We start from the raw sequence: 27,712 nt of genomic DNA on the forward strand, positions 1-27,712 counted from the left end.
GATGGTTTGTTTCCTGACATCTCTCCAACTAATTCACTGGACTAAATCCCATGATTGTGAGACACCCTTCAAGAATTTTCTCGCCCGTAGTATCTGCCTCTCCTCATTTTTTATCATAGAATTCACTGTGCTGAACTATCATAGTTTTGTTCTTGCCCGTCTCCATCCTAGGCCAACAAATCCCTGAGGTCAGAGCACATGTTTCCTCAGTGACTGGCACATAGGAAAAACTCTGAAAAACACTGAGTTTGAATGAATGAATAAATGAAAGAGCGAGGAAAATAAAACAGGAACAAAAGCAGCTGTTTTAGTATGAGATTTGGAAGGCTCCTGTAGCGCAAAATGAAAGAGAAAGTTAGATGGTGCCGTGGGAAACAGGAGGACTGTGGTTGCACACAGCAAGCGAACCGAGAACAGGATAAAGGGGCAGCTGAGGCTTTTTGCAAAGAATACTCGGTGACAGGGAGAGTAGGGAGAGGAAAGGGTTGGAGGATTCCCAGAGCCTTCAAAGTGTGCAGGTTGTTTGAGCTCTCGAGGGATGACCAAGCCTTAAGTGACGTCGCTCACTTCGCCTCCGGGTCCCGCCCAGTCCTTGCCCGGGTTTCAGTTCAGGTTACTCCGCCCCCTTCGTCTCTGCCCCGCGCCTCCGGAGGAAACAGGTAAAACACGGAGAACTGGGTACTAGTTCAGGAGTTGTTTTGGGCATGCGTCCTCGTCGTTCCGCGCGCAGGCGCAGTAACTTTCGTCTGGTGCTGCCCGTTTCCGATTCGGGGTAGCGTTTGAAGTCAGTTCAGGCTATCCTCATTGATCGCCTTTCCCATGGGTCCCCGCCCTCCCGTGTGTGTGGGGGAAGCCTCGCGAGATCGCCATCGGCCGTCCCCGGCGGCGCCATCTTTGTGCCTGGCGAGCGACGGCGCTCAACGCGAGCCCTAAAGCTGGAGGTTCGCTTGCCAAGCTCTCGCCGAGACCGGATCCAGGAAATACGAGGCGGGCCTCGGTGGGAGGGACGCACTGAAGGAGGAGGGAGGGAAGGGGGCGGCGGCGGTTCTCACCGGACTCGGGCCCCGCTCGGCGCGCACCCAAGGGGGGTCGGGCAGGGAAGCGGCGCCGGGCCCGGACCCCCCGCGGGAACTGGCGACTGGTGTGAAGGCGAGGCGGCGGCAGCGGCGAACAGGGAGCAGCGGCTGCGGGTGAGTGTCCGCGAGGAGGCCCGGCACCTGCCCGAGCCGGGGCGTCGGGAGTGGCCCCGGGGTCGTCTCGGTGACCCCGCTCCAGGGCGGTGGGCGTGTGCTGGTCTGCAGGTGTCCCGGGGACTCGTCTCGGCCCGAGGCTGCGGCGGACTCGGAGCACTGCAGGGCTGCCGGAGGTCTGCGCAGGGCCTGGCGCGCCCGCCCGGGACGCCCCGGGAGGCCGAGAAGAGAGGGAGTGGCCGGGGGCCTGGGTTGGCCTTCGCCCCCCAGCAGAGGGGATGATGTCCTTCCTCGCCGGGACCCTGGGCATTGCAAATAGTGAACCTCTGTGTACTGGCTTCAAGCCCCCCAAAAGCGTTTGGAAATGAAGACTAGCAAGGTTGGGGTTTTTGAGGGTGTTGAGAGAACCTGGGGAAGACTAGTAGCGATAGGAGTTAATTGTTCGAAAAGACGTTTGCCAATGATTATTGGCAGGTGTGGAGTAAGGCGAACGTACTGTCGACGTTCTTTTAAAGAAGATCACACAAGCAGTCCTCTGAGGTCCAAAACAGTTATTCCCAGTTGGAGTTCTATAGTTTAGTGCTGTGTGGCAGCTCATTAAAGTGCCTAAATAAACGCAGGACTTGGGGAGGGGGCGGTGGATGGGGGACAAGGTAGGTTAAAAAGTAAGCTGCATGTAAAATCAAAAGTTCATACTGTTGATGCAAAGCATTTTTGTCCTTACTGAAACGTAATTTATTTTAAATTGCCTAAGAAAACTTGTCACCTTTGGTCCAGACACGGCCTGTCAATTCCATGAGTTCCTTAGTGACATTTGTCAATCAGACAATAATTTTGCTTGTCATGCATTCTGGTTTGTAGAAGAACAAGAATGAATGGGAAAGAAGAACAACTTGACAAACTTCGTTTCTTTTACACACTTTTTCCTTTTGGAACGATAAGGGGATTTAGTTTATGTCTTTGCTTTGCAGATATTTTGCAATAATATACCAGAACATTTGTAAGAAGAAAGAAAAATTTCTATTAAGAAAGGGCTTTTGAGAGGAGAGTTTAATGTTTCACAGTATTCGCTTTTAAAGGCATCATCCTGGCTTTTAAAAGCAGTACCATAGGCATCACCCCTGGTAAAGTTTCTTTTTTTTTTTTTTTAACGTACCTAAAATTTTTTTTTTATTGGAGTATAGATGATTTACAGTGTTGTGTTAGCCATGGTAAGTTTTGTGATGGTATCTTTTATAAATACCTGAAGAATGCAAACATATATACATACATAATTTTAAATGCCTCTATGATAGGAAGTGTTTGAATTTTAGCACGTTCCCCCTTACAGGTTTCTTAATCAATAGACTTTAGTGAAGGTAAATATTACATATGTGATTTTTATCTTTACATTTGACAGGACGTAATAATCTGTGTTCTGTCACTCTGAATTTTCTTCCACATGTTTCTTTGACACTGTCAACACACTCTGTACAGTTTGTATTGGAGCAAAGGGACCAAACATTGAGTATTCAGACACTGGGCTTGGTGGGTTATGTATGTTTGCATTTAATCCTCATAGGTACCGTGTGCTAAAGGTAATAATATTATCTTTGTTTTACAGATAAGGACACTAACCTCCAGTATTCTTCAGTAACTTTCCTGAGTAGGTCATATAGCTGGTAAATTGTGGAGCTAGAACTCAAACTGATGTGTGTCTGATTCTAGAATATGTGCTTTTTCTACTGTACTCTGCATAAGTATATGTGCTGACTAATACACATTTTGGGAAAATGGAAATTTTTATTACAAAGAAATCTTTCAGTTCTGTTGGTAATCTTGAATGCAGTCGGTGTCCTTGGTTGAAAATTATCTATTTTTTTTCCTTTTCATATGTGTCAATTTTCTAGCCAGGGTAGCATTTTAGCACAAGCCTGCTGATTAGTGAGAATTCCTAGTAGCCACTAGTGACCTATCTAAAATTCAGATATTTTCAGTAACTTTGCCTTCAAGTTTCAGCATGCCAAAGATACTTCAGAGATCAAACATCTTGTTTATTCTGGTCCTGAGTAGTTATATGACTAAAATAAAATATAAACTATTATAAGGATTTGAATTTGCTTTATCATAACTTGGAGGTTTACGCACACATATCCACCCACCTACTCACCCAACCACCTACCTTCTCCAGCAAGTGAAGTACTTTATAGCAGATGCTGTTTTTCTTCTCTTTAATTTAGTACAGAGGTTTTGGACCAAATTTGTATTTTGCAGAAAAATACAGCAGCTATTCTGGGATCCAGCATAATCTTTAACGGGTCTAGGGAGTGAAAGACCATGTTGGTGAAACAGTAGAAACATCATGCCAGTGCGTTCACTTTTGTCCCCCACTGGTCTGTGCTCCTGTATGTTTGTCATGATGCTGAACTTGCCTACCTGACCGTTATCTCTGTTCAAGAGAGAGTTCAACTGGAAGAGTAGCCACTGAAAGCTGAAATTAAAAAAAAAAACAACAACAACAACAAATGCTAAGTGCCGGCACTCATCTTCTAGCAGGTCATTTGGTTAAGTTTACATGTCAAATTAATTAACCCAGGCTGGAAGTTCTGGAAACATGGGCATAAGAGGGTGGAGGAAAAAGAAGTCCTGTGCTCCTCAGCATCCGTTCATGTTTTATGGAGTTTGGAGCTTTGCTTGTAATATAATATCTTGAAGACTTCATGGGTCATATTTGGTAATGATTGAGCAAGTTTTTCTTAATAGGTACACTCCCAAGAACGGGTTAAATAATTCCTTATTTGTGAAGGTTAATTACTCATGATATTTGGGCTACTAGGCCAAAGAAGTCAATAAATGATAATGTAAGTGAGTGCTCACCAAGTAAATAAAAAAGCCTTTCTTAAATGATTTATATTGCCACTGTATTAAAAAAAGATACCAGGAAATTGTCTCATATGTATTTAGAAGCTTAGCTTCATACCTTCCTCATAATAAGCCTCAGTTTATTACTGTGACCACAGATATTCATATCGAAAAGTGAAATGGTCCTGATGAAATATTTGAAACTGTCAAAATGAATTCTACATATTTAAGAACATATATGAAACTTTGATTCATTGGCAGTTCTGTTAATTTATTTGTCTGACCCTCCAATATCTTACTTCCCCCCTGCTTCAAATTTCTGTCTTTACTTTCCTTCCTCTCTTTCTGACCCTGTTTTTGTTGGTACCTGGAGCTTTCCCTTAGTTCTCAGTTGACACTGAGGTCCTCTGCAGAATGGATGATGACAAAGAGGGCAACTAAACTCTTCTAGGTCCACTCCCCTTCTCCAGATCCACCTGCTCTATGAGGTCAAGAGGGACCCGGTCAAGACCCCTTAACTCACTGCATTCTTGCACAGTAGAATAAGAGTAGCCAGAAAGAGGGAGGCTTTGTCAAGACTCTTCCTGTGGTTTCTTTCTTTTCCTTGTCTCTCCTAAGCATTAAGGGGGAAAGCTTGTAACAGCCCATCTGCTGTGGAAGTAGCCACTGTTCCCTCATTGTCTTTTGCAGTCCAGCCCAACACTCACAGGCTTTGCTTTGCTCCTTTTAGCTGCCATCCCACCCTTCTTCCTTTACTCCCAAGTAGGTGTTGCCTTCTCATCCCAGGATCTCCTTCCACCACAGCGCTGTCTTTTTGTCTTTCTAACTCTGAAGCCTAGTACACTGTCCACTGCCCTCTTTTATACCTTTCCTCCTGCTTGGCCTTGATCATGGAAGCCTAGGCCTGTGGTTCTAGGGGAGCTGACTCAGTTAAGAGGAGGGAAGAATTCTTTTCTACTTCCAAGGTTTAGTGGGGCAGGGATATTCTTTTATTCTTGACTGCTAAATGAGTTTTCTGATAGGAACATTGCTCTTGAAGGTTCAGTATTTTATTATACTTCTGTATGCTTATGGTTGTTTAAGCTTTAGTGGACTGTCTTGGAAGCTTGGCACATTGGATCTTTGTTTCCTGGGAAGGCAAGTTCGAGGCTCAGGTAGGTGACTGAAAAAACCAGCTTGCGCTCCAGAAGTTGTTTGGGGTGGTGTGCTTTTTGTTACTCAGTGGAATGGTAGGGAGCAGATGTTTAGCTATCCAAAATTACATGTTAGGGGAATCAGGTGGCTCTTTGCAGAGATAAGCTGATAGTCTTTTTAGATGGTCAGTGGAGAATTTCTGAATTTAGAAATGTGTTTTGAAATACAATTGAAGTTCAGTCTATCCAGGATTAATGTTTGTCCTTGGAGCAGATGTTACAGTGTTGTGGAAAGAACAGAGTTTTTCTTTATCATGAAAGAATATCTTGTTCCCACTATTTCTTGCTGCTGTTCTGAAACTTTTCAGGGGTATTGGAACTATTGCAGTTATTTTACCCAAGTTTCTTTACTTAGTGATGAACATGGACAGTGTGTTTTAAGTTTTACTAGTTTGTTGTTGAAGTTGCATGCTGTTACCACCATTTGTATTGTTCAAACAAGGAATTTCAAAGTGATAAAAGCAAAGCAAAATACATTTAAATTTTGTTATCCCTAAATGTGTTCAGTCTTAGCTTGTTTGAAGGGCATATTGCTAATAAGTGCTTCCCTGATAGCTCAGTTGGTAAAGAATCTGCTTTCAATTCAGAAGACCCCAGTTCGATTCCTGGGTTGGGAAGATCCACTGGAGAAGGGATGGGCCACCCGCTGCAGTATTCTTGGGCTTCCCTTGTGGCTCAGCTGGTAAAGAATCTACCTGCAATGTGGGAGACCTGGGTTTGATCCCTGGGTTGGGAAGATCCCGTGGAGAAGGGAACGGCTACCCACTCCAGTATTCTGGCCTGGGGAATTCCATGGACTGTATAGTTCATGGGGTTGCAAAGAGTCGGACACGACTTTCACATATTCCTACTAAAAGGCAAGATGGGCCCCGCTTTTTTGTCTCCAAGCCACTCATTTAAAAAATGAATTAGAGTTAAGTGCCCTTTGTTGTGGAGAAGGCAATGGCACCCCACTTGAGTACTCTGGCCTGGAAAATCCCATGGACGGAGGAGCCTGGTGGGCTGCAGTCCATGGGATCACGAAGAGTCGGACACGACTGAGCGACTTCACTTTCACTTTTCACTTTCCTGTGTTGGAGAAGGAAATGGCAACCCACTCCAGTGTTCTTGCCTGGAGAATCCCAGGGACAGGGGAGCCTGGTGGGCTGCCGTCTATGGGGTCGCACAGAGTCGGACACAACTGAAGTGACTTAGCAGCAGCAGCAGCCCTTTGTTGAAGGTGGTGAAGAATCCACCGGCCAGTGCTGGAGACACTGGTTTGATCCCTGGGTCCGAAAGATCCCCTGGAGAAGGGCATGGCAACCCACTCCAGTAGTCTTGCCTGGAGAATCCCATGGTCAGGGGAGCCTGGCAGGCTACAGACCACGGAGTCACAAAGAGTTGAACATGACTGAGCCACCAAGCACACTCTCATGCCCTTTATTTAAGAGTTTACCAAATTATTTAATTACACACAGATTGCAGTGGTTAAAATATAATCTCTAGGGGTAAAATGCTCAGATATTCAAATCTTACTTTTCACACTAACTAGCTCTGTGATCTTGGGCAAGTTGCTTAATCTCTGACCTGTTTCCTCATTTTTGAAATTGGGATAATGTAATATCTACCTCACAGGACTTTCATGAAGGTTAAATGAGCCGAGGATGTGTAGTATTTAGAACATGCCTGGCAATGGTAAATGCTCAAAAAGAGTTAGTTCTGTTATTACTTTATCATCATCATTATTACTGCTGCTATTACTACTTTAGCTACCCTCTGATATGATTCCCCTTCTGTTCTGGGGGTTTGTATGTATGTGTAAGATATATTTGTTTATTGTGTAATAGTTTTTTAATGCAAAACTTGGGGGGAATGGCAGGGAGAGCAGTATATTCATTGTTGGATACATCCAAAATTGGCCACAGAGTAGAAAATCCATAAAATATTAAACTAATTTTTTCCAATTACACGGTTTCTATTATATTAGATAAAAGGAACTGTGCCACTTTGACATTATGAGCAAAACTGGGTTATTTGAGTAACCAGAGAGTCTTTATTAGAATTTGTATAAGTATAAGGCCAGAGTCTATGTAGACAGAGCCTTAATTTCTAAATGGTTCATTTATATGTATTACTTTTTGAAAATCAGCACCAATTTCCCACAGAAATAATGTCCCATATGGCCTTCAGATTCCCAGGCCAGCCCAACATATCTGAATTTGAGGACTGATAGTACTATAAAAACGAACCTGTATGTTTAACAATGTCTCAACAAGAATACGCACTGCATTCATCGGGTACAGAGAGATTATGAGCACAATCTTGAAGATGGTGTGTTGGGGTCATATTTGTTCACAATTCTAGCAAGGACTCCCAAGCCTTGTGCAGAGAAATTTCTTTTGTGGTGGAAGCTAAGCACAGAGTAAGTAGTGGGACCTGGTCTCTAGAAGGGAGGAGGTTTTTCTTGGCTTGCCTCCTCAAAAAGCTGTGTAGTATAGTTGTTCAGTTGCTAAGTTGGGTCTGAATCTTTGTGACCCCATGGATTGCAGCATGCCTAGTGGTTGCCGTCAAATTTCTGTTCTGTCACAGAACTTCTTGTGTAAAATGTAGATGTAAGTACTGCTTACTTTACAAGGTTTGGGGCAGTGTTAAATGTGTTAATAAATATAAAGCAATTAAAACAGCACCTGGCCCATTGGTGAGTGCCTAAGAAACGTAATATGTATGTGTGTATGTGTGTGTGTATTATTAAGCTTTGGCTGTTCATTGCACATATCTGTTGTAGTAAAATAGGATTATTCTCCTCCTCTTCCACTGAGAAATACTTTCATAGCTTTTCATTTTCATCCCTGCCTAAAATAAGCATCTTTTTTTTTTTTTTGAGGCTTTTCTGGGAGTTTATTTTATAATATTGAAGCATTGGAGAAATAGGTGACTCTTTAAGTAAAGAGTCCCTTCTGTGTGTATCTCTTCATCCCCGTTTTAGGTCTTATAGGGATGTGGAGATGCATTGCCTGAAAATACTGACTGTGGATCAGAATTGAGGTATAAATGTTTTGACTTCTGGTAGTTCTTGCTAAGTCATTTTTTTTAAAATAGGCAAAAATAGAACAGACTTCCCATATACTCTTCATCCAGGTGTATATAGCAATGGTACATTTGTCAAAACTAAGACACTAACGTTGGTATATTATCATTAGCTAAACTGAGATTTATTTGATTTCACTAGTTTTCCCACTACTGTCCTGCTCTGTCTTAGGATCCATTTGAGGGTACCATGTTGCATTTAGTTACTAGGTCATTTTTAATCTTTAGGGGATACGTTTCTGTGGCCATAAAACCATTTTCTGATTTAATCTTTCTGCAGGTCCTCAAAATGCCATGTGTTTCCCCTGGGGATGTCTAGTTCAGGGATTCATCTTGGCAGTGAACTTTATAGTTTGAAATGAAAGAAGAGTCCTACGATAGAGGAAAGAATGCTGTGGTGTTAGGGTGGAGACTAAAGCATTTTTATAATTTAGAAATATGTTGGACTAAACGGGTTATTTCATGTACTGTTTGTTCAGTTTCGATGGATTTAGCTTCAGAATGACAAGACATCTTTTAAAATCGTTAAAGATATATAAAAGAAATAATTCATATTGGATATAGAAGCTAACTGGAATGAATTGCAGAAAGTACTTGTAATTCTGGTTGAGAAATTAATTTAAGTTTGTACAATAACTTGTTGCTAATTTAGCACATTTATGTTTGTTTATATGTATTGACCTCAGTGCGAGGTCATGATTGATCATTATTTTGTCTTTTTCAGGAGTACTGTATGCTATAGGTGCCATTGTCATTCTAAATTATCACTTATGCCTTACATTTGATGTCACAGTCATCATTTAGTGTAAACAGAAAGTTATCTGTTAGGTTGCACGTCATGAACTTTACTTTAGAAAGTCTTATCTTTTCTGCCCCAGAAATAGTATTTGGCTATTAGTCATGGATGGCAAACAAATTAATTTTGTGTTGGTAACATTTGGGTGAAAATGTTTTAATTGAATGTGGTATGTGTTAAGGGACCCTGCCAATAAACAAACCCTTGGTGGGTTTAAGTGCTCTAGAACTTACAGAAAACTGGGAGAGGGGAGAACTTAAATATTTTCAGTTGTTTCTACTTATCAAGAGCTGCTTATGACCTTGGACAAATTACCCAATTTCAAAGGACCTTAGTTTCTTCGTTTATGAATTTAGGAGATTTGACTAGATGTGTCAGTCTATTCATTTCTAAGATTTGAAAGAACCTCTTATTTAATGAAAAGCTATATAGCACAGGGAACTATATTCAGTATCCTGTGATAAACCATAATGAAGAAAAATGTGAAAAAGAATGTATATATAACTGAATCACTGTGCTGTACTGCAGAAATTAAGACAACATTGTAAATCAACTTACTTGAATAAAATAAACTAAAACCCTTATAAGATCATGTTGCTTGTCTTGCATCTTTATGAATCAGCATTAGTCACTAAACTGGATATAAATCAATTTATCTTTTGAGGTTTGAATAATTACAAACCACTGTCACTATAAGTTTAAGAATCTCCAGTTAGTTTGAGAGCTGTAGCAATATTTTTTGGTAATTAGCATATTATATGATACCTGCTTTTTAAGATTTTTGTTATTTAATTTCTGTGCTTTGCCCTGAAAGCAGTGGACTTCAAACTTTTTTGCTCTCATATCCTCTAATCAGTTTTGAAAATTAGGTACCCCTTTTTGTACCCTTTTGGTCACTTACTGCCCTCTAACCATTTCCCTGACTTTTAACATCAGAGATTGTTTTTGCCTATTTTGTATTTTATATAAATAGAATCCTACTGTAGTCTCCTGTGCAACATTAGAATATAGATAAACCTCAAATTATGAATATGAGATTTATCTACATTGTGTATAGTTGTTACCTGTTCTTTCTCATTACTGTATATTTCATTGTGTGAATGTATCAATATATCCATCAACTACTGTTGATGGATATGTAGGTAGGTCTCAGTTTTTGACTTTGGAGTAGGCAAAAATTTCTTAAACAGGACTTTTTCAATGTATATATTTGTTTTAGAGTTGTGACTAGAGAATGAGAAAACTGGCTTGGCATCTGACAATTTTGCAACTGTTAATATATGGTAAAATGTTTTACTTTATAAATCTTAAAGTGTCGATATTTATAACTAGATCTAGGTGTTGTGCTTTTATAACTGTTTTCGGTAGAATTCCTTCAGAAATGCGTCATGTACTTCCTTGCTTATTTTGACTTGCTCATTTGTAGAAGTTCTTTACTATATGCTAGAAATGAGCTCTCACTGTGTATATATACCATAGTTCACTTCATTCATTCCTTGATGGACACTTAGGTTGTTCCCATATTTTCACCATTATAAATAATGCTGCAGTGAACATGGGGGTGCATATAACTTTCCAAATTAGTGGTTTTGTTTTCTTTAGATAAATACCCCAACAGAATTGCTGTACTGTATGCTAGTTTTATTTTTAATATTTTTGAGAAACCTCCCTACTGTTTTTCATAGTGGCTGCACCAATTTAAATTACCACCAACAGAGCACAAGCATTCACTTTTCTCTGCGTCCTTGCCAGCATTTGTTATTTCTTGTCTTTTTAATAATAGTCATTCTGATAGATGTAAGGTGGTCTCTCGTGGTTTTGATTTACATTTCCCTGATGATTAGTGATGCTAAGCAGCTTTTCATGTACCTTTTGGCCATCTGTATGTCTTCTTTGGAATAATGTCTATTCATAGCTTCTGCCAATTTTTTAATCAGATTTTTTCCATGCTATTGAGTTATGTGAGTTCTTTGTCAATTTTGAATATTAGTCCTTTATCAGATACGTGATTTGAAAATATTTTCTCCCATTCTATAGGTTGCTTTTTCATTTCTTAATGGTTTCTTTCTCTGTGTAGAAGCATTTTTGTTTTGAAGTAATCCCACTTGTTTTTTTGCTTTTGATGTCAAGTCCAAAAATAATTACCAAGACCTGTGTCAAGGAGCTTACTGTCTATGTTTTCTTCTAGGACTTTTATGGTTTAGAGTATTATGTTCAAGTCTTTAATCCATTTTGAATTAATTTTTGTGTATAGTGTAATATAATGATCCATTTATTGTTTTGCATGTGACTGTCCAGTTTTCTCAACACCATTTATTGAAGAGACTGTGTCATTTTCCCAATATATATTCATGGCTTCTGTGTTGTAATGGACTATCTGTTCCATTGATCTATATGTCTGTATTTATGCCAACTCCATACTGTTTTGATTAGTATAGCTTTGTAATATAGTTTGAAACCGGGAAGCATGGTGCTTCCAGCATTTTTATTTCTCACAATTGCATTGATTATTGGAGATCTTTGGTGATTGCATATAAATTTTAGGATTGTTTGTTCTCTTTGTGAAAAATACCATTGGAATTTTGATAGGAATTTCATTGAATCTGTGGATTGCTTTAGGTAGTATGAACATTTTAACAATATTAATTCTCCCAATTCATGGGCAGGTACTATCTTTTTTTCTGTCTTCAGTTTCTTTCAACAGTGTCTTATAGTTTTCAGTATATACATCTTTAACCTCCTTCATTAGATTTATTCCTTGGTAGTTTATTCTTTTTGATGTGGTTGTAAATGGGATTGTCTTCTTAATTTCTCTGTGCAGTGCTGTACTTAGTCACTCAGTCATGTCCGACTCTTTGTGACCCCATGGACTATAATACAGCCCACTAGGCTCTTCTGTCCATGGGGATTCTCCAGGCAAGAATACTGGAGTGGATTGCCATGCCCTCCTCCAGGGGATCTTCCTGACTCAGGGATCTAACCTAGGTCTTCCGCATTGCAGGTGGATTCTTTACTGACTGAGCCATCATTTTAGTAGTATAACAAAAGTTTTTTCTGTATTGATTTTGTATCTTTTAGTTTTATTAAATTTGTTTATTGGTTGTAACAGTTTTTTGATGGAGTCTTAAGAGTTTTCTATATATGATACCATGTCATCTGCAGATATTGATAGTTCTTTGTTTCCAGTTTGAATGCTTTTTATTTCTCTCCTAATTTTTTGGCTAGGTCTTCCAATGCTAGGAAGAAAATGGAGAAGGCAATGGCACCCCACTTGAGTACTCTTGCCTGGAAAATCCCATGGACAGAGAAGCCTGGTAGACTACAGTCCATGGGATCGCAAAGAGTCAGACACAACTGAGCAACTTCACTTCCAATGCTACATTGGATAAAAGTGATGAGAGTGGACACTTTTAGCTTGTTCCTGATCATAGAGGAAAAACTTTCAGCTTTATACTTTTGAATATGATGTTAGCAGTAGACCTGTACATATATCTTTCCACTCCCTCTGTACCCACTTTCTTGAGAATTTTAATCATGAATGAATGTTGAATTTTGTCAAATGTTTTTTCTACATCTATTGAGATGATAATATGATTTTTTTCCTTTATCTTGTTAATGTAGTACATTGTGTTGACTGATTTGCAGGTATTGCACCATCCTTGCCTCCCTGGAATAAACCCTTTGATTATAATATATGGTTCTTTTAATGTACTGTTGATTTTCATTTGCTAATATTTTGTTGAGAATTTTTCCTCTATGTTCATCAAGGATATTGGACTGTAGTTTTCTTTGTTTTGGTATCCTTGTCTAGTTTAGTATCAGCCCAATTCTGGCCTTTTAAAATGAGTGTGGAAGTGTTCTCTTCTGGTTTTTGTTGTTATTGTTGTTGTTTTTTCTCTCTTCTGTTTTTTGGAAAGAGTTTGGGAGGGATTTGTATTAATTCTTCTTTGAATGTTCAGTAGACTTCACCAATAGAGCTCTCAGATCCTGGACTCTTCTTTGTTGGGAGATTTTTGGTTACTGATTCAGTCTCCCTAATAGTAATTGATCTATTCACATTTTCTATTTCTTCATGATTCACTCTTGGAAGACTGTTTGTAGGAATTTATTCATTTCTTTCAGGTTGTCCCCTTTATTGGTATTTAATTGTTCATTGTGGTCTCTTACGATCCTTTGTATTTTTGTGGTATCCCTTATAAAGGTTTGTCAGTTTTGTCTACTTTTTTGAAGAACCACCTCTTAGTTTCATTGATCTTTTCTGTTGTCATTTTGGTCTCTATTTCATTCATTTCCACTCTGATCTTTGTTATTTCCTTCATTCTACTAACTTTGGACTTTTTTTTTCTTCTTCTTCTAGTTCCTTGAAGTGTAATATTCTGTTGTTTATTTGCATCTTTATTGTTTCTTCAGGTAGGCCTTTGTTACTATGAACTTCCCTCTTAGAATTACTTTGTTGAACCTCATAATTTTGGTGTATTTTAATATTCATTTGTCTCAAGGCATTTTTTGCATGTGTGTGTTAGTTGCTCAATTGTGTCTGACTCTTTGCATCCCCATGGCCTGTAGCCCACCATGCTCTTCTGTTCATGGAATTCTCCAGGCAAGAGTACTGGAGTTGGTAGCCATTTCCTTCTCCAGGGGAATCTTCCCAACCCAGGGATTGAACCCAGGACTCCTACATCGCAGACAGATTCTTTATCATCTGAGCCACCAGGGATTTTTCTGTTGACCTATTAGTTGTTCAGTAACATGTTGTTTAATCTCATGTTAGTGAATTTTTCAGTTGTCCTCCTGTGATTGATTTCTAATTTATACCATGTTTGGGAAAGATGCTTGATATGGGTTTATTTCTTCATTAAACTGGTAAGTTACATTTTTTTTAATGGCTGAGTTATGCTCCATTGTATATATGTACATCTTCTTTACCCATTCCTCTGTTTATGGACATTTAGATTGCTTCCATGTCATATTTATTGATAATAAGAGTGCTGCAGTAAACATTGGAATGTATGTATCCTCTCAGACCATGATTTTCTCCCAATATATGCCCAAGAGTGGGATTGCAGGGTCATATGGCTTTATTTTTAGTTTAAGGAATGTCCATACTGTTCTCTATAGTAGCTGTACCAATTTATATTCCCATTAACAATGTTGGAGGGTTCCTTTTCTCCACACCCTCTCCACCATTTATTTGTAGACTTTTTGATGATGGCTGTTCTGAGTGGTGTGAGGTGATACCTCATTGTAGTTGTGATTTGCATTTGACACCGCCCTTATGGCAGAAAGTGAAGAGGAACTAAAAAGCCTCTGGATGAAAGTGAAAGAGGGGAGTGAAAAAGTTGGCTTGAAGCTCAGCATTCAGAAAACTAAGATCATGGCATCTGGTCCCATCACTTCATGGCAAATAGATGGGGAAACAGTGGAAACAGTGTCAGACTTTGTTTTTTGGGGCTCCAAAATTACTGCAGATGGTGATTGCAGCCATGAAATTAAAAGACGCTTACTCCTTGGAAGGAAAGTTATGACCAACCTAGATAGCATATTCAAAAGCAGAGATGTTACTTTGCCAACAAAGGTCCATCTAGTGAAGGCTATGGTTTCTCCAGTGGTCATGTATGGATGTGAAAGTTGGACTGTGAAGAAAGCTGAGCGCCAAAGAATTGATGCTTTTGAACTGTGTTGTTGGAGAAGACTCTTGAGAGTCCCTTGGACTGCAGGCAGATCCAACCAGTGCATTCTGAAGGAGATCAGCCCTGGGATTTCTTTGGAAGGAATGATGCTCAAGCTGAAACTCCAGTACTTTGGCCACCTCATGCGAAGAGTTGACTCATTGGAAAAGACTCTGATGCTGGGAGGGATTGGGGGCAGGAGGAGAAGGGGATGACAGAGGATGAGATGGCTGAATGGCATCACCAACTCGATGGATGTGATTTTGAGTGAACTCCGGGAGTTGGTGATGGACAGGGAGGCCTGGTGCAATTCATGGGGTCGCAAAGAGTCGGACACAACTGAGCGACTGAACTGAATAATTAGTAATGTTGAGCATCTTTTCGTGTTTCTCTTGGTCATCTGTGTGTCTTCTTTGGAGAAATGTCTATTTAGGCCTTCCACTCATGTTTTGGTTGAGTTGTTTTTTTGGTATTGAGCTGCATGAGCTGTTTGTAGATTTGGAGATTTATCCCTTCTTGGTCACTTAGTTTGCAAATATTTTCTGCCATTCTGTGAGTTGTCTTTTCATTTTGTTTATGGTTGCCTTTGCAAAGGCTTTTGAGTATAATTAAGTCCCATGTGTTTATTTTTGTGTTTATTTCCATTACTCTAGTAGATCAAGAAAGATACTGCTGTGATTTATGTCAAAGAGTGTTCTTCATATGTTTTCCTCTAAGAGTTTTATAGTATCAGGTCTTATATTTAGGTCTTTGATTCATTTTGAGTTTATTATTGTAAATGGTATTAAAGAATGTTCCAGTTTATTATTTTTATTCATATTGTTTGACAGTTTATGGCTGTGTTGGATCTTTGTCACATATGGAGTTTCTCTAGTTGGTGTGAGCAAGGGCTACTCTTCATTGCTGTGTGGGCTTCTCATTGCAGTAGCTTCTATTGTTGTGGAGCACAGACTGTAGGTGTGCAGGTTTCATAATGGGCAGCTCATGGGATCTAGAGTGCAGGCTTAATTGTTGTGATGCATGGGCCTAGTTGCCCTGAGGCATGTGGGATCTTCTTGGACCAGGGATCAAACCCATGTTGCCTGGGTTGGCAGGCAGATTTGTAACCATTGGACCACCAGGGAAGTCGCAAGAATCTTCTAAGTTAATTCTTTTACATGTAGTGGTCATGTTGTCTCAACACCACTTATTGAAGAGACCTCCATTGTATATTCTTGCCTCTTTAGTTGTAGGTTAATTGACCATAGGTGGGTGGGTTTATTTCTGGGTTTTCTGTCTTGTTCCATTGATCTGTATTCTCTTTTTGTGCCAGTACCATAGTACTGATTTGATGACTGTAGCTTTATAGTATAGCCTGAAGTCAGGGAGCCTGATTCTTCCAGATCTGTTTTCTTTTTCAAGATTGCTTTGGTTCTTTTGTATCTTTGTACAAATTTTAGGATTTTTGTTCTAGTTCTGTGAAAAATACTATTGGTAATTTGATAGAGATTGCATTGAATCTGTATATTGCTTTGGGTGGTATACTCATTTGACTATTAATTCTTCCTATCCAAGAACACGATCTATCTATCCATCTTTCTATGTCATGTTAGATTTCACTCATCTTTATCTTACAATTTTCAGAGTATCAGTGTTTTGCCTCCTTAGGTAGGTATATCCATAGGTGTTTTCTTCTTTTTGATGTGATGGTAAATAGGATTGTTTCCTTAATTTGTCTTTCTGGTCTTTTGTTGCTGCTGCTGCTGCTGCTAAGTCGCTTCAGTCGTGTCTGACTCTGTGCGACCCCATGTATGGCAGCCCACCAGGCTTCCCTGTCCCTGGGATTCTTCAGGCAAGAACACTGGAGTGGGTTTCCATTTCCTTCTCCAGTGCATGAAAATGAAAAGTGAAAGTGAAGTCGCCCTGTCGTGTCCGACTCCTAGCGACCCCATGGACTGCAGCCTACCAGGCTCCGCCATCCATGGGATTTCTGGAGTGGGGTGCCATTGCCCTCTCCCTTTTGTTGCTAGTCTGTAGATATGCAAGAGATCTCTGTATATAAATTCTGTATCTTGCAACTTTATTGAATTCATTGATGAGCTCTAGTAGTTTTCCGGTAGCATCTGTACGATTTTCGGGGCTTTCCCAGTGGCTCAGTGGTAAAGAATCCTCCTGCCAATGCAGAAGACTCAAGAGATGTGAGTTCAATCCCTGGGTCGGGAAGATCCCTTGGAGTAGGAAAAGGCAACCCACTCCAGTATTCATGCTTGGAAAACTCCATGGACAGAGGAGCCTGGTGGACTATAGTCCATGGGATCGCAGAAAGTCAGACATGACTGAACATGCATGCATGTACATGTACAGTATCATGTTATCTGTAAAGAGTGCCAGTTTTACTTTTTTTTTCCAATTTGGATTCCTTTTATTTTTTTCTGTGATTGCCATGGCTAGGACTTCTAAAAGTGTGTTGACTAAAAGTGGCAAGAGTGGACATCCTTGTTTTGTTCATGATCTTAGAGGAAATGAGTATGATATTTGCGATAGGTTTGTCATATATGGCCTTTATGATGTTGAAGTATGTTCCCTCTATGCCACCTTTCCAGAATTTTTCTTTTAATCATAAATGGGTGTTAGATTTTGTCAAATGCTTTTCCAGCATCTATTGAGATGATCATTCAATTTTTATTCTTCAATTTGTTGATGCATTATATCACACTGATTTGTGAATATTGAAAAATGCTTGCATCCCTTGGATAAATTCTTCTTGATCATGGTGTATGATCCTTTTAATGTGCTGTTGGATTTGATTTGAAGGTATTTTGTTGGGAATTTTTATGCTTCTGTTCATCAGTGATATTGACATGTAATTTTCTCTTTTTTGTTGTAGTATCTTTGTCTAGTTTTGGTGTCAGGGTGATGGTGGCCTCACAGAATGAGTAACCATTTACATTTAAGGTTAATTATTGATGTCTGTTTTGTTAATTGCTTTGGATTCATCTTTGTAGGTCTTTTTTCTCCCCATCCTCTTTTTTTCTTTTGTGATTTCATGACCACATTTTATGTTGTGTTGTATTACTTTCTCTCCCTCTTCTTCTCCCTCATTGCAGGATGTTAGTTTCCTGACCAGGGATCAAACCCATGCTCCCTGCAGTGGGGAGCGCAGAGTCAAAATAACTGGACCACGTGTGTGTGTGTGTGTGTGTATGTGTGTATCTGCTGTAGATTTTTGCTTTGCGGTTCCCATGTGTGTTTGTGTGTGTGTGTATGTGTGTATCTGTTGTAGATTTTTGCTTTGCGGTTCCCATGGATTCTGATATAGCGATCTGTATATATAAACAAGATCATTTTAAGTTTCCTATTATCTGAGTTTGTACTCCTCATGATTGCCGTTTTGATACCATATTTATGCGTGGATGCTGTCCTATCTTTACTGTATGCTTTCCTTTACCAGTGAGCTTTCTTGTTTGTAGTATTCTTATTTGCAGTTGTCCCCCCACCCCTTTTTTCCCCACCTAGAGAAGTTCCTTTAGTATTTTGCAAAACTGTTCTAGTGGTGCTGAATTCTTTTAGTTTTTGCTTGTCTGTAAAGCTTTTGATTTCTCCGTCAAATCTCAGTGAGAGCCTTGCTGGCTACAGTATTGCTTTCAGGTTCTTCCCTTTCAGCCTTTAAAGGTAACCTGCCACTCCATTCTGGTCTGCTGCTGCTGCTGCTAAGTCACTTCAGTCGTGTCTGACTCTGTGCGACCCCATAGATGGCAGCCCACCAGGCTCCCCTGTCCCTGGGACTCTCCAGGCAAGAACACTGGAGTGGGTTGCCATTTCCTTCTCCAGTGCATGAAAGTGAAAAGTGAAAGTGAAGTCGCTCAGTCGTGTCCGACTCTTCGTGACCCCATGGACTGCAGCCCACCAGGCTCCTCCATCCATGGGATTTTCCAGGCAAGAGTACTGGAGTCTGGTGCCGTTGCCTTCTCTGGTCTGCAGAGTTTCTGCTAATGAATCAACTGATAATCTTGTAGTAATTCTCTCATAGCTATTTGTTGCTTTTCCCTTTGTTGCTTTTCATTTTTTTCTTTTGTCTTTATTTTTTGTCAGTCTGATTACTGCGTGCCTCTGCATGCTTCACCTTAGGCTTATCCTGCCTGTAGCTCTCTGTACTTCCTGGACTTGGGGAATTGTTTCCTTCCCGTGATAGGGAAGTTTTCAGCTGTTATCTCTTCAAATACTTGCTCAGGTCCTTTCCCTCTCTCTTTTCCTTCTGTGACTCCTTTAATGCAGTTGTTGGTACATTTAATGTTCTCCAAGAGGTCTCTTGGCTGGTTGGCTGGTTTGATCAAACCTGTCAGTCCTAAAGGAAATCAACCCTAAATATTCATTGAAAGGACGAAAGCTGAAGCACCAATACTTTGGCCTCCTGATGCAAAGAGCCAACTCATTGGAAAAAATCCCGATGCTGGGAAAGATTGAGGGCAGGAGGAGAGCGGGTGACAGAGGATGAGATGGTTGGATGGCATCACCGACTTGATGGTCATGAGTTTGAGCAAGCTCTGGGAGATGGTGAAGAACAGGGAAGCCTGGTGTGCTGCAGTCCATGGGGTCACAAAGAGTCAGACATGACTTAGTAACTGAACAATAACACAAAGGTCTCTTAGATGGTCTTCATTTTTTTCCATTCTTTTTTCTTTATCATGTAGCAGTGATTTCCACCATTCTGTCTTCTAGATCACATATCCTTCACTTATTTTGCTGTTGGTTGCTTCTAATATATTTTTTATTTCAGGTATTTGTATTATTCATTTCGTGTGTATGTTCTTTAGTTCTTCTAGGTCTTTGTCAAGCATTTCTTATATCTTCTCAATCTGTGCATCCATTCTTATTCCAAGACCTTGGATCATCTTTACTATCATGACTCCAGATTCTTTTTTGGGTAGTTTGCCTGTCTCCACTTAGTTGTTCTTCTAGGGTTTTATTGTTTTTCTTTTTATTTATTTTTAAATGAAACAAAGATGAACATTTTTAATGATAAAAGGTACAGTTCACAAAGATAGACCTCATAAACCATTAGACACCTTATAACTAAGAAAGGTACATAAAGCAAAAATCAGAAGAAATGTAAGGGAAAAGAAAATATATATATATATAATCATACTGAGACATATTAACATTCCTCTGAGAATATCTTATCAAGTACAGAAAAAATAAGAATTGGAGCATCTTGAATGATGTCATTAATAATTTAAATACAATAGATTTGTATTTACATCAATTTATATTAATCTTCTGTCCTACACAAATATATTTAAAATATTGTATCTCATACCTTGTTACTAGATTTCCACGGGACATTTTGAAAAAGTGGCAAAAAAATAAACACCTAAATTTCAAAAAGTAGAATTCTTTTTCTGTGTGATTTAGTTATACATATACACATATATTATTTTTGAAATTATTTTCCATTGTAGGTTATTACAAGATATTGACTATAGTTCCCAGTGCTATACAGTAAATCTTTGTTGTTTGGTGTATATCTAATTTTTAAATTAGAAATCTAGCATTCTGGTAATAATTGAAACAGGTAGAATCAAAATGTCATAAATTGTTTAGCTAGGCAAAAATTAATAATTTTTCTAAAATATATATATAATACGTATTATTCATATATTTATACAAAAGCTTTTCTACTATGCTTGATAAAGACTTGAGAAAGAAAAAGTGAAAGTCTCTCAGTCATGTCCGATTCTTTGTGACGCCAGCGCTGTAGCCTACCAGGCTTCTCTCTCCATGGAATTCTCTAGGCCAGAATACCAGAGTGGGTAGCCATTCCCTTCTCCAGGTGATCTTTCCAACCCAGGATTGAACCCAGGTCTCCCACATTGCAGGTGGATTCTTTACCAGCTGAGCCACCAGGGAAGCTCAAGAATACTGGAGTGGGCAGCCTATCCCTTCTCCAGGGGATCTTCTGACCCAGGAATTGAACTGGGGTCTCCTGCATTGCAGGTGGATTCTTTACCAACTGAGCTATCAGAGAAGCCCTAAAAGGCTTGAGAAAGAACATCAAAACAAAAGAGATGGAGAAATTGGAAAACATAAACTAAGTGAAATGGGAACACTGAATATGAAATAGACAAAGTGAAACAAACTAGATAAAAGTAAAAGATCCTTACATAGTCTAGTTGTTTTTAAACATGACTGCTTTCTAGAAACATATCTGGAGCTCTGATGAAAAAAAGCAATACCTGGGCATTTGTATTTTTCAAAAAGTCCAAGATAATTCTGGTGTGCATCTTGTTTTAAAAAGTGATTACAGATTTTTCTATTGAATGGTAGTTTTGTGATACAGAATTCTATTATTTTCCTGTTGACCAGTCATGATACAATGGTATTAAGTGAGTAATAGTGACATAATCACAATAGTAAAAGATGTTTATTAGTTTTCACAATCAATAGCCAGACAAAAAAATAAAAGATAATTACAACTGCAACTGCAAGCCATAATAGGAACATGATTAACCTAACAATATAAAATTATTACATACAATTTCAGGGGTCAAGCAGAGTGATGTGCTAAGTGGAAGTTCATACGTACACATGTTTTCTTCTTCTCAGCCAGTCTGTGTCTTTTGGTTGGTGCATTTAATCCATTTACATTTAAGGTAATTATCGATATGTATGAGACTTCTCTGGTGGCTCAGATGGTAAAGTGTCTGTCTACAATGCAGGAGACCCGGGTTCAATCCCTGGTTTGGGAAGATCCCCTGGAGAAGGAAATGGCAATCCACTCCAGTACTATTGGCCTGGAAAATCCCATGGACAGAGGAGCCTGGTAGGCTACAGTCCATGGGGTCGCAAAGAGTTGGACACAACTGAGCGACTTCACTTTCACTTTCATGAGCCTATTACCATTTTTCTTAATTGTTTTGTGTTTATTTTCTATAGGTAAGTCTTTTCCTTCTCTTGTTTCCTGCCTAGAGAAGTTACTTTAGCATTTGTTGTAAAGCTGGTTTGGTAGTGCTGAATTCTCTTTAACTTTTGCTTATCTAGAAAGCTTTTGATTTCGCCATCAGATCTGAAGGAGAGTCTTGCTGGGTAGAGTATTCTTGGCTGTAGGTTCTTCCCTTTCATCACTTTAAATATATCATGCCATTCCCTTCTGGCTTGTAGTTTCTGTTGAGAAATCAGCTGATAGCCTGATGGGAGTTCCCTTGTATGTTGTCATTTTTCCCTTGTTGCTTTTAGTATTTTCTCAGTGTCTTTAATTTTTGTCAGTTTGATTACTGTGTGTCACAGTGTGTTCCTCCTTGTGTTTATCCTGCCTGGGACTCCCTGTGCTTCCTAGAGTTGGTAGGCTATTTCCTTTCCCACATTAGGGAAATTTCAGCTATTATCTCTTCAAATATTTTCTCAGGTCCTTTCTCTCTCTCCTCTTTCTGGGACCCTTATAATGCGAAGGTTGGTGTGTTTAATGTTCTCCCAGCCTGTCTTCATTTCTTTTCATTCTTTTTTCTATATTCTGTTCTTTGGCAGTGATTTTCACGATTCTGTCCTCCAGGTCATTTATGCATTCTTCTGCCTCAGTTATTCTGTGGATTCCTTCTACTGCATTATTCATCTGTCTGTCTATTCTTTAGTTTTTGTAGGTCTTTAGTAAACATGTCTTGAATCTTCTCAGTCTTTGCCTCCATTCTTTTTCTGAGATCCTGAATCATCTTCACTTATCATTTTTCTGAATTCTTTTTCTGGAAAGTTGCCTATCTCCACTTCATTTAATTATTTTTCAGGGATTTTATCTTGTCCCTTCATCTGAGACATAACTTTCTGCTTTTTCATGCTGATTAATTTTCTGTAATGTGGCTTTTCTTTTAGTCTCTCTGGGGCTATGGTTCTTGCTTCTTCTGTCTGCCCTCTGATGGAGGAGGAGGCTCAGAGGCTTGCATAAGCTTCCTAATGGGAGGGCCTGGTGGTGGGAATAACTGGATCCTGCTCTGGTGGACAGGGCCTTGCTCAGTAAAGCTTTAGTCCAATTATCTGCTGGTGGGTGGGGTTGCGCTCCCTTCCTGGTAATTTTTTTGGCCTGAGACAAGCAAGCCCTATGGACTCTATGGTCTGTGGGCTCCATTTTTGGGTTAATGGCGACCACTAAGAGTGTTAACTCCAAGGGGAGTCTTCCAGGACTGCAGCTGCCAGTTCCCCCATCCCTGTGGTGAGCCCCTGTTGACCCACGCCTCCACAGGAGACCCTCCAACACTAGCAGGTAGTTTTGGCTCAGTCTCCTATGGGGTCACTGTTCCTTTCTTCTGAGTCTTGATGCATGCAAAGTTTTATATTTTCACTCCAAGACTGGAGTCTCTGTTTCCCCCAATCCTGTGGAAGTATTATAATCAAATCCAGCTGGCCTTCAAGGTCAGATTCCCTGGGGAATCCCAGTCCCTTTGTCAGATTCCCAGGCTGGGAAGCCTGACATGGGGTTCAGAATCTTCACAACAGTGGGAGAAGTTATTTGGCATTATTTTTCTCCAGTTTGTGGGCTACCCACCTGGTGGGAATGGGATTTAATTTTTAATCATGATTATGCCTCTCCTACCGTCTTGCTGGGGTTTCTTCTTAGTCGGATGTGGGAGTATCTTTTTTTGGTGGGTTCCAGCATCTTGTCAATGGTTGTTCAGCAGCTAGTTGTGATTTTGGTGCTCTCATGGGAGAAGATGAGTGCACTTCTTTCTACTCCACCATCTTGAACCGGAAGCCTGGGGTTTTATCTTATTCCTCCATTTGGGACATACTCATCTACCATCTCATTTTGTCTTAACTTTCTGTGGTAGTAGTTTCAATTCTACAGGCTGCAGAGTTGTGGTTCTTGCTTCTGCTGTCTCCTTTGGTGAATGAGGCTGTCTTAGATGCTTCTGCAGGCTTCCTGGTGGAAGGGACTTGTTCCTGCCCATTGGTGGGTGCAGGTGGGTCTTGTCCCTCTGGTGGGCAGGGTCCTGTCAGGTGCTGTGCTTATCAGGCAGCTGTGGGCTCCAGAAAACTTTATAAACAGCCTGTCTGCAGATGGGTGGGGCTGTGTTCCCGCCCTGTTGTTTGGCCTGAGGCATCCCAGCACTGGAGCCTGTAGTTTGTTGGGTGGGGCCAGGTCTTGGTGAGAAGAGGGCCCATGTCAATGAGTACTCTCCAGAACTACTGCCACCAGTGTCTTTGTCTCTGCAGTGAGCCACAGCCACCCCCTGCCTCCACAGAAGGCCCTAAAATTCCAGCAGGTAAGTCTAGCTCAGGCTCTTATGAGTCAACTGATTTTTTGCCCTGGGTCCTGGTGTGCATAAGATCTTGTATTAACCCTCCTCTGGTAGTTTCTGTTTCTCCAAGTCTGGTGAAATTCCTACAGTCAAAGGCCTTCAGAGCTAGATTCTCTGGGTGTTCTTCTCCTGTTGCCCTACTCTCTCAGGCTGGGGAGCCTGACTTGAGGCTCAGACCTTTCATGTCTGTTGGAGAGCTTCTGTGGTATAATTTTTCTCTAATTTGTGGGTTGTCCACCTGGCCGTTACGTGATTTGATTTTATCACAATTGTATTCCTCCTACCATCTTGTGACTTCTTTGTCTTTGGATGTAGAATATCATTTTGGAAGATTCCAGTGTTTGTTTGTTTGTTTGTTTGTTTTTGTCAATGGTCATTCAGCAGTTAGTTGTGATTTTGATCTTTTTATAAGAAGAGGTTAACTCTTTTTCTTCTACTCTGCAATTGTGTCTCCTTTCCCTTACTTTTCAGTCTTGATTGGTATTTTCTCTGCATGGGAATGAATTGTAGGTTGGCAGTTGTTTTTCTTTTTGCTACTTAGAGATTCCATTACACATGATTTTAGCATCCATCTTTATCATTGAGAATTAAGCATTGTTGCTTCTTTGAAAGTAATCATCTTTCCACCTTAGGATGCCTTGGTGGCTTTTTCTTTGTTCATTTTCAGCTAAGAATTCATTGATATTCTTAAATTTGTGGCTTGACATCTTTCATCAATTTTGGAAATTTTCAGCCATTCAAATGTTGCTTCTACCCCATACTCTCTCTCCTTTCCTTCTGGAATTCCAGATAACTGTATTGTATGTTAGATCATCACACCATTTCCCCATGTTTCTTTCTGTCTTTATTCTGAGCTTTTTTTCCTACCAGCCCTTCTCTGACTCACTCTCTCAGCTGTGTCCATTGGCTGTTAAACCTGTTCATTGAATGGTTAATTTCATTTTTTGTATTTTTCAACAAAATAATTACTTGCTTCTAATGAAAATCTGGTATATCAGGTTTTATGGTTTCACGTTCATTGCTGAGATTTTAAAGTTTTAATCTCCTTGAACATGTTAAGTATAATATAAAGTCTTTGTTAATTCTATTATTTGGAGTCTCTGTGAGCCTCTTTTTGTTATTTCATGTTTCTGTTGCTTTTGATCTTATGTGTCTTGTTTCCCTAAGTGCCTGGTTGTCATTAATTGTTTATTGGGCATTGAAATTGGAAAAATTACTTGAGAAATCATGAGCCACGAATAATATCATCCAGGAAGGGTTTTTTGGGGCGGGGGATTGGGGGTAGTGGCATCTGCTTGAGGGAATCTAGGATTACTTAGACAAATCTCTGCTCTCAAGATATTTTTGGCCTAACCAAATGACTCAGGGCCAAATTGCTTTCAATTTATGGACTGTTTAATTTCTGGCTCACCTATATTTTTAAGCTCCCTTCAGGTTTCTAATCTGAGGTTAGTGAAGAGGATTTTCCTGTTGTCCCTCTGGGCCTACCTAGCTGTAAGGTACAATTTAACTTTTAGTTTCTTCTGAATTGCTGGTTTCACCTCCCTGAATTCCAATCCTTTAATGGATCGGAAAGCACTATCTCATTTTCGTTCTTTGATCCTTTAAGAAAGTCATTTTTTATATTTTGTCCAGCTTTATTATTTGTCTTTAGGGGGAAGTTTGGTTCAAATTAGCTAATATGCCATAACCAAGAAAAGGAGCCTTCCCATTGGCTCTTATGACAGAACATGATTTTGTCTTATTTTCTAGGTCAGACTCAGACCCTTGTTCATTAAATTTTGTTTTGTGTAGCTGTAGTCACTTGGTTAACTTTGTTCATTTTAATTAAAAGGTTACAATCCATTTGTGTGTGTGATTATAAATAAGTTGTTACTTGAATACTCAGCAGAATTTTAGTTCCTTCCACCTAGGCAGTTTCTAGTCCTTGACAATGGACAAATTAAAGTTTCAGCTAAAAGTAAGTCTCTGGAATTACAGAACGTGAAGTCCCTTTTAATTGATATTGAAATTGGGGTATACTGTATCAATTAAGTTTTTTTTTCCCTGCTTGTTGATAAGAATGGTTTTCTGGTTCTACTGTTACCATTATGACTTCTGTTTTAGTGTGCCCATTTGTAAATATAATAGTGTTTGTCTTGGTGAAATAGAAAAAAGGAGGCGGTTCTGTTGAAATTCTTATTTGCTGTATTATTAAAGCTCTCAAGCATCCTCTTGGAGAAGGCAATGGCACCCCACTCCAGTACTCTTGCCTGGGAAATTCCATGGATGGAGGAGCCTGGTAGGCTACAGTCCATGGGGTCTCGAAGAGTCGGACACGACTGAGTGACTTCACTTTCACTTTTCACTTTCATGCATTGGAGAAGGAAATGGCAACCCACTCCATATTCTTGCCTGGAGAATCCCAGGAATGGGAGCCTGGTGGGCTGCCGTCTATGGGGTCGCACAGAGTCAGACACGACTGAAGTGACTTGGCAGCAGCAGCAGCAAGCATCCTCATAAATGAATATGGTGCTTTACAAATTACAGACATTTTCCTTCTGTGTAAAACTAATTTCTACAACATCTTGTGAGGTATGGTATTAAGCAAAGGATTTGGAAACAGGGGCTAACAGAGGTTAAGAAACTTGTCTGTGGCCCCACAGCTGGTGAGTGGTTTATGTCGTCTGTGACTATTACAGTGTTTCATTTTGTGGCTAGTTCACGCTTGCCTATAGATGGCCCTGATTTCCCAGTTTTGTCACATTATGCTTTCTTTTTTCTGTGTACCGTGTAATATAATGATCTCATGACTTGTATCCTAAAGACTGAGATAATTGGGACATTATTCCTTCATATCCCATCCTCGATGCCTCTCGCCTGACCCCATTTCTAGAATATGGTCATGCACTAGAATTTGCCAACCCATCTGCCTTATTGTAAAGTTTGCTTTGTCACTAATCCTTTATCACCCCACATGTATAGTTAATCCCATTCCCTATTTACTCATGCCTCAATTTTTCTAATTCTAAAAAAGATGCCTCTCTTGTTTCCAATGTACTTGTTATCTTTCTTGTCACTCTCATGGTTAACCTCAAAGTCTCTAACCTTACTGGGTATTTTCTGTAAGCTTTCCTTTCTTTTCTAATCACTGTTTATGTGATCCTAGCCTAAATCTTATTTGTTTAGATCCTCTGAATCTTACAGAAAGCAAAAAGCTTTTATGCCTCAGAAGCTTTTCCTAGCAGTAGTGTCAGTGTTTCTATATGTCTGGTGGTGCTTCTGCTTCTGAATGGTGCTCACATCTTACTTTTAGCATCCATATAATGAAAGCCTTGAACAGTTACCTTACATTTTTGTTGTCCTTGATCAGTCGCCAAGTTGTGTCTGAATCTTTGCGACCCCATGGACTGTAGCACACCAGGCCTCCCCGTCTCTCAACATCTCCTGGAGTTTGCCCAGGTTCATGTCCATTGAATCACTGATGCCATCCAACTGTGAATGTCAAATGCCCTTGTTTACTTGAAGCTTTTTCATTTATATAGTGTTCAGTTATTACTTGTTTACAGGTATGAGGATGCATCCTCCTCAAATTTAGTACTACTGCATTTTCTCTTGAGAACTGTTGTCACTATAATTTTTTGTCCCTATCCAAGGATTCTTTTTTTTTAATGTTTAATTAAATTTATTTATTTTTAATTGAGGGACAGTTACT

General features: G+C 39.8%; 1 protein-coding gene across 8 annotated transcripts in view; it reads left to right on the forward strand.

Annotated features, from left to right (window-relative positions):
- The first annotated feature begins 1,031 nt into the window (after positions 1-1,031).
- TAB3 (TGF-beta activated kinase 1 (MAP3K7) binding protein 3) overlaps positions 1,032-27,712 on the forward strand; it is a 93,321-nt gene continuing 66,640 nt past the window's right edge. For 6 of the 8 annotated variants that reach the window (XR_009493459.1, XR_009493458.1, XM_059883583.1 and 3 more), the window contains exon 1: positions 1,102-1,190. The gene's annotated coding sequence lies outside the window, so the exon portion shown is untranslated. Of the gene's footprint in view, positions 1,191-27,712 lie in introns of all 8 variants that reach the window. The other 2 variants (NM_001080371.2, XM_059883581.1) reach the window with 2 other exon arrangements.

This window comes from Bos taurus, chromosome X (genome assembly GCF_002263795.3).
Source record: "Bos taurus isolate L1 Dominette 01449 registration number 42190680 breed Hereford chromosome X, ARS-UCD2.0, whole genome shotgun sequence".
NCBI lineage: Eukaryota > Metazoa > Chordata > Mammalia > Artiodactyla > Bovidae > Bos > Bos taurus.